The sequence below is a fragment of the Pleurodeles waltl genome, chromosome 3_1 (genome assembly GCF_031143425.1).
Source record: "Pleurodeles waltl isolate 20211129_DDA chromosome 3_1, aPleWal1.hap1.20221129, whole genome shotgun sequence".
In the NCBI taxonomy this organism is placed as follows: Eukaryota; Metazoa; Chordata; class Amphibia; order Caudata; family Salamandridae; genus Pleurodeles; species Pleurodeles waltl.
In genome coordinates, this window is record NC_090440.1 from 858207862 (window position 1) to 858220181 (window position 12320).

The following is a 12320-nucleotide window of genomic DNA, read 5'->3' on the forward strand; positions in this document are numbered from 1 at the left end:
GATTCATACCAAAAAAAGAATTAGAGAACGGGGAATTAACAGAAACAGTCTGGGCCTCACCTTGGATAGTAGAACAGATCCTAAAATGTTCTAACACGATGAAGACCTGGGGAATATCCATTGCTACTCCGCAAAAAGAACCATATCCAACAATATTTCTTGAAAAAGCCTCAAACCAAAACATGATGGGTAGGCAAGAGGTAAAAGGCAATTCTGGTTCGATACTCCAGGGAGCAATTAGCTCCAAACAACAACTCCCTGAACGAACAAATTTGAGTAATATGAGGTTCTGCCTGTTGGCCAATTCCCCCAGAAACAGCAGGGGCAATCCCCCACAGTTACAGAACTGCGAAGAGCAATCATTTAGAAGCTCGTAGCAAAAAATGGATGGCTTGAACATAAAAGATAAAATCAGTCCCATATTAAAAATTCTAAGCTGGAACATAGCAGGTTTAAAAAACAAAATGGAAGATAAAGACTGGGTCGAATTCATTAAAAAACAAGACATCAGCTGTTTCCAAGAAACTTGGTCTAGTCACGCTATTGACCTAGATGGGTTCTCCACTTTCCACTTACCCGCTATCAAGCAAAAAAAAGGAAGACCATCGGGAGGTCTGATTATTTGGATCAGAACTTCACTACTGAGAAACTCCGTAGTAGCTCATACTGTACTAAGTAAGGGAATCCAGACGCTCGCAGTCAAATACGAGGAGTGGTCACTCGAAATAGTAAATGTGTATTTCCCCCCTATTAGCCAGGCTCAAGTCATGCCAGGGGTGCGGCTCCTTAAAGAACATATCCTAAATAAAAGTACTAAGGATTGGAGGAACCTAGCACCAGGTCACACGAATAATTGCTCTCCCCAGCCTTGTAAAACCATTTTACTGATATGTGGTGACTTCAACACTAAACCTCATTCTATCCTCTGGGATGAACAAGTAGCAGAGGAAGACTATGCTTAGAATATCCCAATGCCTCTTATCCAACGTTGTAAAGACTCCAAGAAAGGAGAATGAATCTTTGAAGCATTAATAGAAGGAGGAATCCGCACATTAAACGGGAGAACAAATTCAGACAGAACTTTCAAATCTACCTTTTGAACTGGAAAAAGGCAAAGTATAATCGACTATATGGCAATAAACATCGAAGCCTGGCATTATGTCTTCGATATGGAAATAAGGGACCGAATTGAGAGTGATCACGACCCACTGCTAATGGAGATAGTCCATCCGGACACGAGCCCAGGGAAGGCTGAGTCTCCATTCAACGGAAATAGCTTAACAATAACTATGAGACCAAATAGGAAAAACATATTAAGGTCAAATGAGGATGAACCTTATATGAGCGTACCTAGTCAAACCTGGCTGTTATCACTTAGCACGTTTTTAAACCTATCAGTTAATGACGCTTTACCCCTCCTGCATAACTTTAATAATTTGCTATTGCAAACAAAAAAGGAAAAGATCAAGCATCTTCAAATCAATCCTAAAATGATGGAGGGCTGGTTCGATGAAGAGTGTTTGAAGCTAAAAAAGACTTTATCACAAGCACTGAAGAACCGGCACTTGAATGACTCCAATGAGCAACATTTTTATGAATGTAGGCAACAGTACAAAAAATTATTAAGATACAAAAGGAAGATATTTCCACATAAACTTTGGAAAACTCTACTGCAAGCAATATCGGCAGGGAACTCCAAAAAGTTTTGGGAGATAGTCAGGTGGGGATGCGAAGGTCCCTCGAAAAACCTAGAACTGAATATCAACCCTCAACTTTGGGTAAAGCATTTTACCGCCTTGTACCAGGAAGTGGCCAAGACGGCATCAGGGATGACCAATAACCCAAACATCTTCACTCAAGGACTGGCAGGCAGAAATCAAAGATTAAGTAAAGTATTTCCTTTTCAAAAGACTTACGCAGTACCTTCAAATCGGCTTGCTAGATTGGTAAACGAAACCCAGAATGTACTAGTTCCCAACGAATTCCCCAGCACAAATTCCACGCAAGTAGCCCATGTCATTCCACGTGCAATGGAGTCAATACCGGAATTCAGTGAAAAAGAAATTAAACAAGTTATCCTCCTCCAAAAGCCGCATAAGGCGGCAGGCCCAGATGGTATCTCTTCAGACGCTTACCGTAACCAGCTATCGTTATGGTTACCTGCTCTAGCCCGTCTATTCAACAGCGTTTGGCACCACGAGGTAATCCCTTCCTCTTGGAAGGAATCAATAATCGTTCCAATTCACAAAAAAGGGCCTTGGGACATGGTGAGCAATTACAGACCTATTTCACTGCTTGATAGTGTTGGAAAGATTTTTGCCAAAATGATTCAGTCGCGTCTAGACCAATGGCTAGAGGATGGAGATTTAATATCAACACACCAAGCTGGTTTTAGGAGAGGCCAAAGTACAACAGATCAACTTTTTAAGCTAAACATGATCTGCGCTAAATACGCCACCCTTAAAGACTGTCCATTATATCTGGTCTTTGTGGATCTCCAAACAGCCTTAGACAGCGTAAATCGCCAAACACTATGGCAGTTATTGTCGGAAATGGGCATACAGGGAAAAATCTTAAGGCTGTTAATTCTATTGCATACAGGAAACACTGCCAGGGTCAGATATACCACGAGAAACGATTATACGGCTGAAATTCCAATCGAGCGAGGTGTAAAACAAGGCTGCGTTTTGGCCCCAATCTTATTTAATTGTTATATAAATGAAGTAAGTCAAGTTCTGAAGGAATTAAATCTGGATGTGCCAAAACTAGCCAATGAAAGTATACCTATCCTGCTCTTTGCTGATGACGCTGTATTATTGGCAAGAACGGAGATAGCAATGCATCGACTACTTAGGGGTTTCGAATCATTTTGTACCTCAAGGAGCATGGTAATTAATGAGGGGAAAACAAAGTTTATGATTCTTAACCAAAAACAGACGATGCAATCGACCTTTAGGGCAAACAATAAGCCTTTGGCCCGAGTGGCTACTTACGATTACCTGGGCTGCAGACTAGACGAAAAACAGACATGGAAACCACAAATCTATAAAAGTAGCATTTCCTTGGCCCAACAAGCTGGAGCAGTACTCAGATTCGCAAAAGCTACAGGCAATCATTCCGTGAGTTCTGCACTGCTCGCATACAAAACAAAAGCAAGAGCCGCAGCACTTTATAGCGCAGAGATCTGGGGATTCAGAAAGACTCCATCAATACAAGTAACCGAGAACAAATTTTTACGCCGATTACTTTGTCTAGGCAATGCCACACCAATGAATGCAATAAGAATTGATCTACAGATGAGAAAGGTCAAGGACTACATTGCTCTGGCTCCAGTAAGATACTGGATCCGTATTTGGTCAAAAGAGGCTCTCAAACCATATAGAGACGTACTTAAGGACATCATGAAGCTACAAAGCCATCGGAAATTGCCCTGGTTCAAACATATCTCAACTATCCTGGCTGCCATCGGCCAGGAAGACTTCTGGCTCCATCCAGAAAAAATCGGAAGGCCTAGTCTAGCTGTCATAAAAAAGGCATATTGGGAGCGAAAGACTGAGACTATGTGCGAGTCATTTAGCCCTTTATTTAAGCGGTATATTTTGTTTAACCAAGAGCTTAAACCAGCAATATTCATAGACAGTATTTATCCGGAGGAAAAAAGGGCTCTCTACTTTAAATTCCGTATGGGCACACTACCTGTGACGGCGGTGGTCAACAGAAGGCAACCCGCTCCTCTGGGTAGATTAGAATGCTGTCCATGTCTTCATGGTGGCCCGGAAACACTTTCCCACTTCCTTTTATTATGTCACTTTACGCTTAAACTCCGTAAACTGTACCTACGTCCACTTTTCAGATCTCACGGAGTTAGGAAGTGCAAGGAGGCGGAAGCCCTATGTATGCGATCAGACGAGAAATACATCGTGACAAAGGTCTCAACTTATATCTTGGAAGCATGGAAATTACGTCTATCAATGCACCCATAGTTGGCATAAGCATAACAGCCTATGTTATCCCGTAGCTATCTAGCTTGGGAAATTGGTGCAGGGTAGCGTAAAACTGGGTTAGGCCTCAGGCTTCTATTAAATGGTTGGAAGGCACTGCAAGGTCCCAAACGATTCGTCCCAGAACAAGACATTTTAAATATTAGATTTATAATGCTTTTCTAGAATAAGTTAAGTTTTTATGTAAATTATGGCTATATATCAGGTTTTACGATAATGTATGGTAAATCGGATACATTTCGGTACATGTTAAATCAAAAATTCAAGCACAGTTTCCCTTTTTACTGAGATGTTTTATTTAATGTGATTTTTATCGAGTGTGATGGATTGATATTTATTGTGTGATTATTGTTAAGGCCGGATAGGCTAACAACAATTAAAAATAAATGGCAATATCTAATCACTCAAGTCCTGTAGATCCTTGAACACCAATCTGCTTCCTTATTGCTCAGGCTCCGTATATGTTCCCCAGTACTAAAATGTTTTGTTTCAAACAGTAATTCCAAAAAACTCTTGCTAGACCCTTCAATTTAGCCCCCCCTAAATTGTTCACATCCCTGATGGCCGAAACGCTGTCCATCCTCAACAATACTGAACATTTTGTTTTGTTCTTTGTGAAACTCCTTATTACAAAAGATCCAGCTAATAGTTCTAAACAATTTATGTGAAGGTTGTGTTCCTCCTCTGACGAAATGCCCCCAGTTGCTAATGTACCACAATGCGCTCTCCATCCTGTCAAACTTGCACCTGACTCACTATTTCTGGGATATCCCCCAAAATAGCTCTTCCATTCCATGCCTCCACATTCCTTAACCACCAATCCAATTCTCCCTTTGCTTCCTGCAAGAGTAAAATCTCCTCATTATACTCCAGACCACTTATCAAATGCCTGTCTTTCAATCTCTGAAGTGCCCAGTAGGGTAAAGGACTCAGGAAAATAGCTTGTATAGTTGAAGACAATAGACCTATAACCCTTGCTAGCATTCTCAATAAAATCTTTTCTGAATACAGTACCTTCCAAATGTCCTTCCTTATCTTCTTCAATTTCTCCTCTGGCAGTTTCAATTGCCCCTCTACTGCATTCACCATAAAACCTAAGAATTGAGTTTCCTGACTTGGAACAAGACATGATCTCTGTCTGTTCAATACAAAACCCAAATCCTCCAACAAAGTCACTGCCATTGATGTAGGTTCCACAATTTTTACCTTGCTCTGATCCATTAACAAAATGCCATCTAGATAAATAATCAGACGGATGCCTCGATCCCTCAAAAACGCTGCCACAGGTCAAAGAACCTTTGTGAAACATCAAGGGTGAACGAAAGACAAAATGGCAGATACACAAACTTCCACATTTTTCCTTCTCATCTGAACTGCAAAAACTTCTGATGTTGTTCCCAAATTGGAATTGTCAGGTATGCATCCTTCAGATCTAACCTTGTCATCCAATCTCTTGCCTGCAAAACATCTCTTAACAGGTGAATTCTCTCCATTGTGATATGCTGGTACTCTACCCATTCATTTAGATTCCTTAAATTTATCACTGGCCTCATACCCTTGTGTTTTTTTCCACAAGAAAGATATTAGTCACAAATCCTTTCAAAACGTTCTTCACCTCCACAATTTCTCCATTTGCCTCTACCTCCTCAACCTCTTTGCTTACTAGTGCTGAGAGTTCTGAACTGAACTGTATCATTCCCAGATAATGATCTTGAATTGGTTTCTCTATGAATTAAATGTGGTAACCCTGCACCATTTCTAAGACCCAAGGATCTCCTGTTATCCGAGTCAAATTTTTGTAACATTGAGCAAGTCTGCTGTGCAACTTCAAGTGGAGAACAATAGGGTCTTGCCTTACCTCAACTCCTGGTGCTATGGTCACCACAACCTCCTCAGTCTGAAGCTCTTTGTCTCTGAGGATAACCTCCCCTCCCCCGTTTGGTGAGATGTCTGAAACAAAACGTGTCTAAAGGATTGTCTGGTAATACTCATTCCTCAGCTGTGCGTGGTGGGGGTTGGCTGCAGTTGTTGGATGCAGTGGGTGGTTTTTATTTCAATTATTCTCTGGATCTGTGGATCTACCAGTAGATCCACGGATCCACAAACCCACAAATCCACCCATGGATTCACAGATCCATGAATTGGACAAAAAAATAATTGGGAAATGTTATGCCTGCAGGGGGTCTCTAAGGGACCCCTCTATATCTCCTATGGGGTCGGGATACTAGCTGAACTGACCAAAGTATACGTTTTGAAAATGTCATGAAGATTCAGCAAACGGCAGCAAAGTTTTTGGCAAAACAAAAAACACTCCATCTATGGGAAAAAAGGTCCTAACTATAACTACCTAGTGGTGACTGACACTAGGTAATACATACATATGCAAATAAATATAAACAAAGTTAGTATTTGCTCTCATTTGGTGAGAGCTGTTAGCTCTCACCAAGTGAAAGCAAATAGCTATCACCTGAGGGTGGGAGCCACAGGGGATAGCAGAAGTCTGCCCTAGGGGTGGCGGTCCCTAGGGCAATCAATGGCTTCACGAGAGGGGCAGCTCAGCCCTCCTCCTTTCAATAGCATGGGCCTTCCCTGGGGAGGTGGTGGTGGTCCCTGGGGTTGTATATGGCTTGGGAGGGGGATGTACAGTGTATTTGGCAAGTGGTAGGTGGCGGACCCCAGGGCCGAAGGAGGTCCCCAGGGGCCCCATTAGTGTTTATTCAACCCCAGGCTGGTGGTGGTCCTTGGGGAATAGAAAAGTCACCTGAGGGGGGGGGTCCTTTTTAACATAAAGCCCTGGGTAGACGGTGGTCCCTGAGGCTCTCAGACCCCAATTGAGGGCTACCTTTCTGCCAAATTTGGTGTAATTCTGTTCAGCAAATCAGGCTGCAGTCATGTCTAAAATCTCTATGGGAATTAACATCGGAAAGAGACTTTTTTGGAACCACTATCTTTTTCTCAGCCCCCCACTTGACTGATCACCTCAAAACTTTTCAAGTACAACAAGTCCCAAGTTGACACTTACTTTGGAAAATTTCTGAAGATTGGTCAAACACCGCCAAAGATATAGCCAAGTCAAAAAACGCTTTGCCTATGGAACCTAGGTCCTAACTATAACTACCTACTGGCGACCGCCAGTGGGTAATAATAAATATATATATATATATATATATATATACATATATGCATTTTTGTGTTGCTAATAACTTTGACCCCATTTTTAGAATCTCCACAAAACTTTTCAAAATAGTGCTCTTTGTTGACTAGTTTGTGCACCCAAAGTTTCAGGAGGGCTGTCAAGTGGAGGGACAAGTAACAATGTGGGTCTCAAAAAGCAAAATACCCATGCAGTCTCCATGAATTTCTTTAAGAAAGGCTACAGGAAAAACTGCTGAGCAGAATTATCCGAAACCTGTCAAGAAGCTAGATCTTGTTTCCACAGATTGTGCTTTTTGAGATTTGGTGTAAATCTGTTTTTTAGGAATTAAGGGTAAAAAATAATTACATATCTAGATGGGTGGGTCAGCGAGCAGCTCAAGAGACTCTCTCGGGAGCACCATATTAAAAATAGAGCGCCCTGAATGGCTGCCAGCAACAACAGAGTGATATTACTGGCAGCCATTACAGGACTTGAGTCTTAGTCCCTTTCTTGAAGTAGTAAATAAAACAAATACAATGGGACATGGTAGGGATACACTGCCACCCTAGGCCCTATGGCGGGGATCCAGAGGGACCCCAGAGTTAAAATAAAACATCAGTTTCTTCTGTGATCCCGCAGGAACAAAAAAGAAATAAAATGGCAGCTGGGCCTTAATCTTTGATTAAAGGCCCGAGGAGCCCACGCCTGGGGCCGCACTTTTTATTCAAGAGAAGGTGGGCATGTGCCACTATCCTCGACCAATTAAAGGCCCTGGGATGCCCACCTGTGGCACTGAAATTTGCATAAAAGAAGTGGGGGACTACTCCAGAGACTCAGGGGGCCCCTAGGGCTGATTTCATCAATAAAGGGGAGGAGGGCTGAAGAGCCCCCCTCCCTGAGCCATTTTATGGCCCAGGGAGACAATTGAGATGTCATCAGTGATGTCATAAATAATGTCATAGAACATGTCATGAGCTATGTAATATGTGAGGGTATAAGCAGTGCATGGTTGTGTTCAAGTTATAGTTCGCTTTGCTAGCTATAATTGATGATTTTCTGTGGCTTTTTTAGTTCATAACGTTAATGTTCTCAATGACATATTCACCTAACTATACCAATACTTTAAACTTTTTTTTTCCCAGTGAATATATATATATAGTTAGGACCCCGTTTCCATAGGAAAATCATTTTTTTGTTTTGCTAATAACTTTGGTACCATTTGAGAAATCTTCATGAAATTTTTCAAACTAGTGTCTTGGTCAATTCAGCTGTGCTCTAGAGCTTTTTGGGGTGATCTGTTATACGGGGGGTAAAAAAATGGGGAGGTCCAAAACATGTTTTTCACATTCAATTTTCCAATGGGATTTTAGACAAAACTACAGCCCGAACCACTGAACAGAATTACACCAATTGTGACAGAAAGCTGGATCTTGGTCCAGAAAGATGTCATTTTGTAATTTGGTGTGAATCCTTTCAGTAGTTTTGGCGTTATTGCAGGAAAACGAAATATAGCTATCTAGGGATGTGGACCCTTGGCAAATCCACTCACAAAGGATCTGCAGATCCAGGGGAAAAGCAAGTCCCTAATTGGCTGGCCTCAATCTGAGAGCAAAATTGCAACCGCCATTTAATTTCTCACATTGGGCCGGGGTGAAGAAAAAAACAATAAAAAACTGACATAAGGAGTCAAGATACAGGTATCCTGACCCCATATGAGAGCTGGAGGGGTCCCAGATGGACCCCTTATGGACATAAATTGCCCAAATATTTTTTTGGGGGCAAACCCGTGGATCCATATTGCACTCAGTGTGACCCCATGTGTGAAGTTGTGAAGGTTATGTAGATCCAACAAGGCCACAGGCCATGCGTGGGATGGGGTTGGGTGAATGCAGGGCTGTGTGCGGTGGAAGTTGTATTAACATGCAGTAATTAGATACATTTTGTTAAAAAACACATGCAAATTCACTGAAAAAAAGGTTACAGGGACGTTATAGTTAGGTTTACATTTTAGCCATACAAAACCATAGAAATTCAGCAGTTATAGTTAGTTATACTTATCTGAAGAAGCTATAACTCGTACCGTTAAGTAGCTTTAGACCATGAGTTATAGTTTCTTTACAAAAGCATGACTATAAGTATAACTGCTCCTGCAGAATTTCTCAGTTTTGTATGGGTAAAATGCCATGTACAGTTTTTTTCAATAATAATTTGACTGCTAACGTTTCATTGATATTTTTATTGACGTCATAAAAGTTGTCATGGGTGCTGTAATATCTGGGGTAATTAGCAGTGCATGGTGAGGGCGTGAGTTATAGTTATTATCCTGCGGCCAACCCCTGTCACACTTGGTCAAAGGGTACAAGTTATAGTTACCTCAGGCACGGGTTATAGTTACTTGAAATAACTTTAACTATAACTGCTGAATTTCTATGGTTTTGACAGATATCCCATCCACTGTATTTTGATTCCATTATATCCAATGGAAATCATTATATGGTGGACAAGATTACCATCCTGTTGGTGACAGAGTAACCCGTCTCCCAAACTCTAAATCAGGGCCTTAATGTTATACTTTCTATAGAACTGGAGCTTGCTTCCTAAAGTGAATTACCAAGAAAAGTATGCTTAAGTGTCTCTGTGTACATCAAATGTAGAGGTTAGTGTGATTTATAGCAATGTCTTAGCACCAAGCCAATCTTTTGGTGTTACTAATACTACTCACTAAAGTGTTGAGATGGAAAAATGAAATAGTTTAGGTTGGGGTTGTGGGATTCTACAATGTGTATGATTTCTAGAACTCCAGGAGATAGGTAACAACACTGCAACATGCGAGCCTTCATATGGTTTGCTATTGTGCAATGCTTTTTTGACTTCAGGCAACATTATATTATTTTGCAGTTTAGATGATGAACATTCCGTGGCATGAAATCCATTGTTTGCAATCTAGCATCATCTTGTGGCCATTTGTTTCAGCAAACTAAGGCAACTGACTATAATTGCCTTGATTTAGATGCTACCCTACCTATCGTAAATGCCACCTGTGCTTGAGTACATTTTGTTCTGGCAACAAGGGATAATGTGGTTTGCAATGAGTGTTATACAACTACCATGACACTTAATTTGATGTGTCACAACATAACATGCATCATAACATATAAAACCACAACTTGTCAACACACCAGAAAACACAACACAATGTAGATCTCAAATTGCACCACAATAAAAAGCCTGGCAAATTCTTAATTTCAGTTAAAAGGGACTAGTAAAAGGTAGGTGATTAGTTTAGGTATTTATAGATTACAGCATACACCCAGGTTAAGGGAACATGGGTGCTAAAAACCTAAACTCTACTCAACCTCATCAAACATGTAAGAAAGAAAGACAACTAGCATAGTATAGAGGTTTGAATCAGGAAAGGGGGAAGAAACAGCCATGTTTTCAGCAGTGTACTGAGGTTCAAAAGATCAGATTCATGGTGCAAGAACAGTGGCAAGGAGGTCAATTTTGTGGTGGCTGTGACTGAAAAAGGCATGCCACCCAGAGTATTAATGGGGACCTAGCTGTTAAACCAGGCATCCTTGGCATGGTTCCCCTAACAATGTTTTTGCCTTCAGATCTCCTGTATTTGCTGACTTTGTTTTGCTGGTCTTAGGATTCTGCACACTTTACCACAGCTAAACCAGTGCCAAAGTGCTTGTGTGCTTTCCATCAAACATGGTAGCATTGGCCTATACCCAACTGGCATATTTAATTTCCTAATAAGTCCCTAGTAAAGTGCACTACATGTACCAGGGCCTGTAAATAAAATGCTACATGTGGGCCTGCAGCACTGATTTTGCCACCCACTCAAGTAGCCCTGTAAACATGTCTCAGGCCTGCCATTGCAGAGCCTGTGTGTGCAGCTTTTTGAAATGCCATTTCAACCTGGTACAATGAACCTTTTGCCAGGCCCAAATCTTCCTTTTCAGTTTATCACATATAAGTCATCCCCAGTGCAAACCCTGAACAGCCCAGAGAGTGTACTGCAATGTATTTAAAAAGTAGGACATGTACTTAAATGTCCTGGTGGGGAAAAAAAATAAAATGCATTTTTCATCACTGAAAGGCTTGTCTCTCCCATAGGATAACATTGAAATTGCCTTATTACACTTTATATGAGTAATTTCCAAATAGGAAAAGATGACCCCTTCAAGTTTGGTGTCTTTGGAATCACAATTTAAAATCCTGACTTATGGCAAAGTTGAATTCTAAATTACTATTCTGAAAATTACACTTTTAAAAAGTTGGCATTTTCTTAGCTATTTGGTGCCTGCAGCCTGTCTCTGGTCACATGAAAGGGTGTAATTGGCAGTTGGGCAGTGGCATTCCTTCTATACAGCCACACACATCACACACATTGGGAGCTTAGAAGTGACTTGATGGGCCATCCTGGGCAGGATGGGAGGGAGGAGCTAGGGACAGTCTCTATTACTCCTGAATAGGCTGTGTCCACCAAAAGGGCTGCATACCACCTGTAATTAGCCTTGAGCTATAGCAAGGAGTGGGCAGAACACCTCTGCACTTCAAAGACATGTCTTTGCTGTCTCCCCCACATCAAAGGCACGTCTGGGTATAAGAAGTGGACCTCAGACACTACCACTTTTGGACTGGTGGATTCTCTGCCAGGAACAAGGACTGCTGTGCTGCTAAAGGACTGCCACACTGCTGGACTACATTCTGCCGGCCTCCTGCTTTGCTGTGCTGACCTGTTGCCTGGTGTCCTCTTACTTGCAGTTGAGAAGGACTGGACTGGCATCTCTCCAATCCGGAACCCAGAGTGACTTTGAGGGCTAGTTGGCTGGCCTCCTGATCTGAAGTCTCAGGGGCATAAAGGACATCCAACCACATGGCTTCTGCACCTGCACTCTGTCATCTGTTAGTCTACACTGCCAAGTGGTGCCACCACAGTCCTGGACCTTTGGAAGTGGGCCTTAGTTGCTTCCCAGCAGAACTGATGCACCCTCTATGCTGAGCAACGCATCCCCGAACAGAAACAGCACATCTCCTCAGCTGAGTGGTACATCCTTGAGCAGAACTGACACATCGCTACTGCTGCATGGATTGTACCAGGCGCAGAAGGCTCACATTGCCACAGCATCCCACATCTTAGGTTAAATGCATTGTAGTTGGAACCGCCTCTGCAC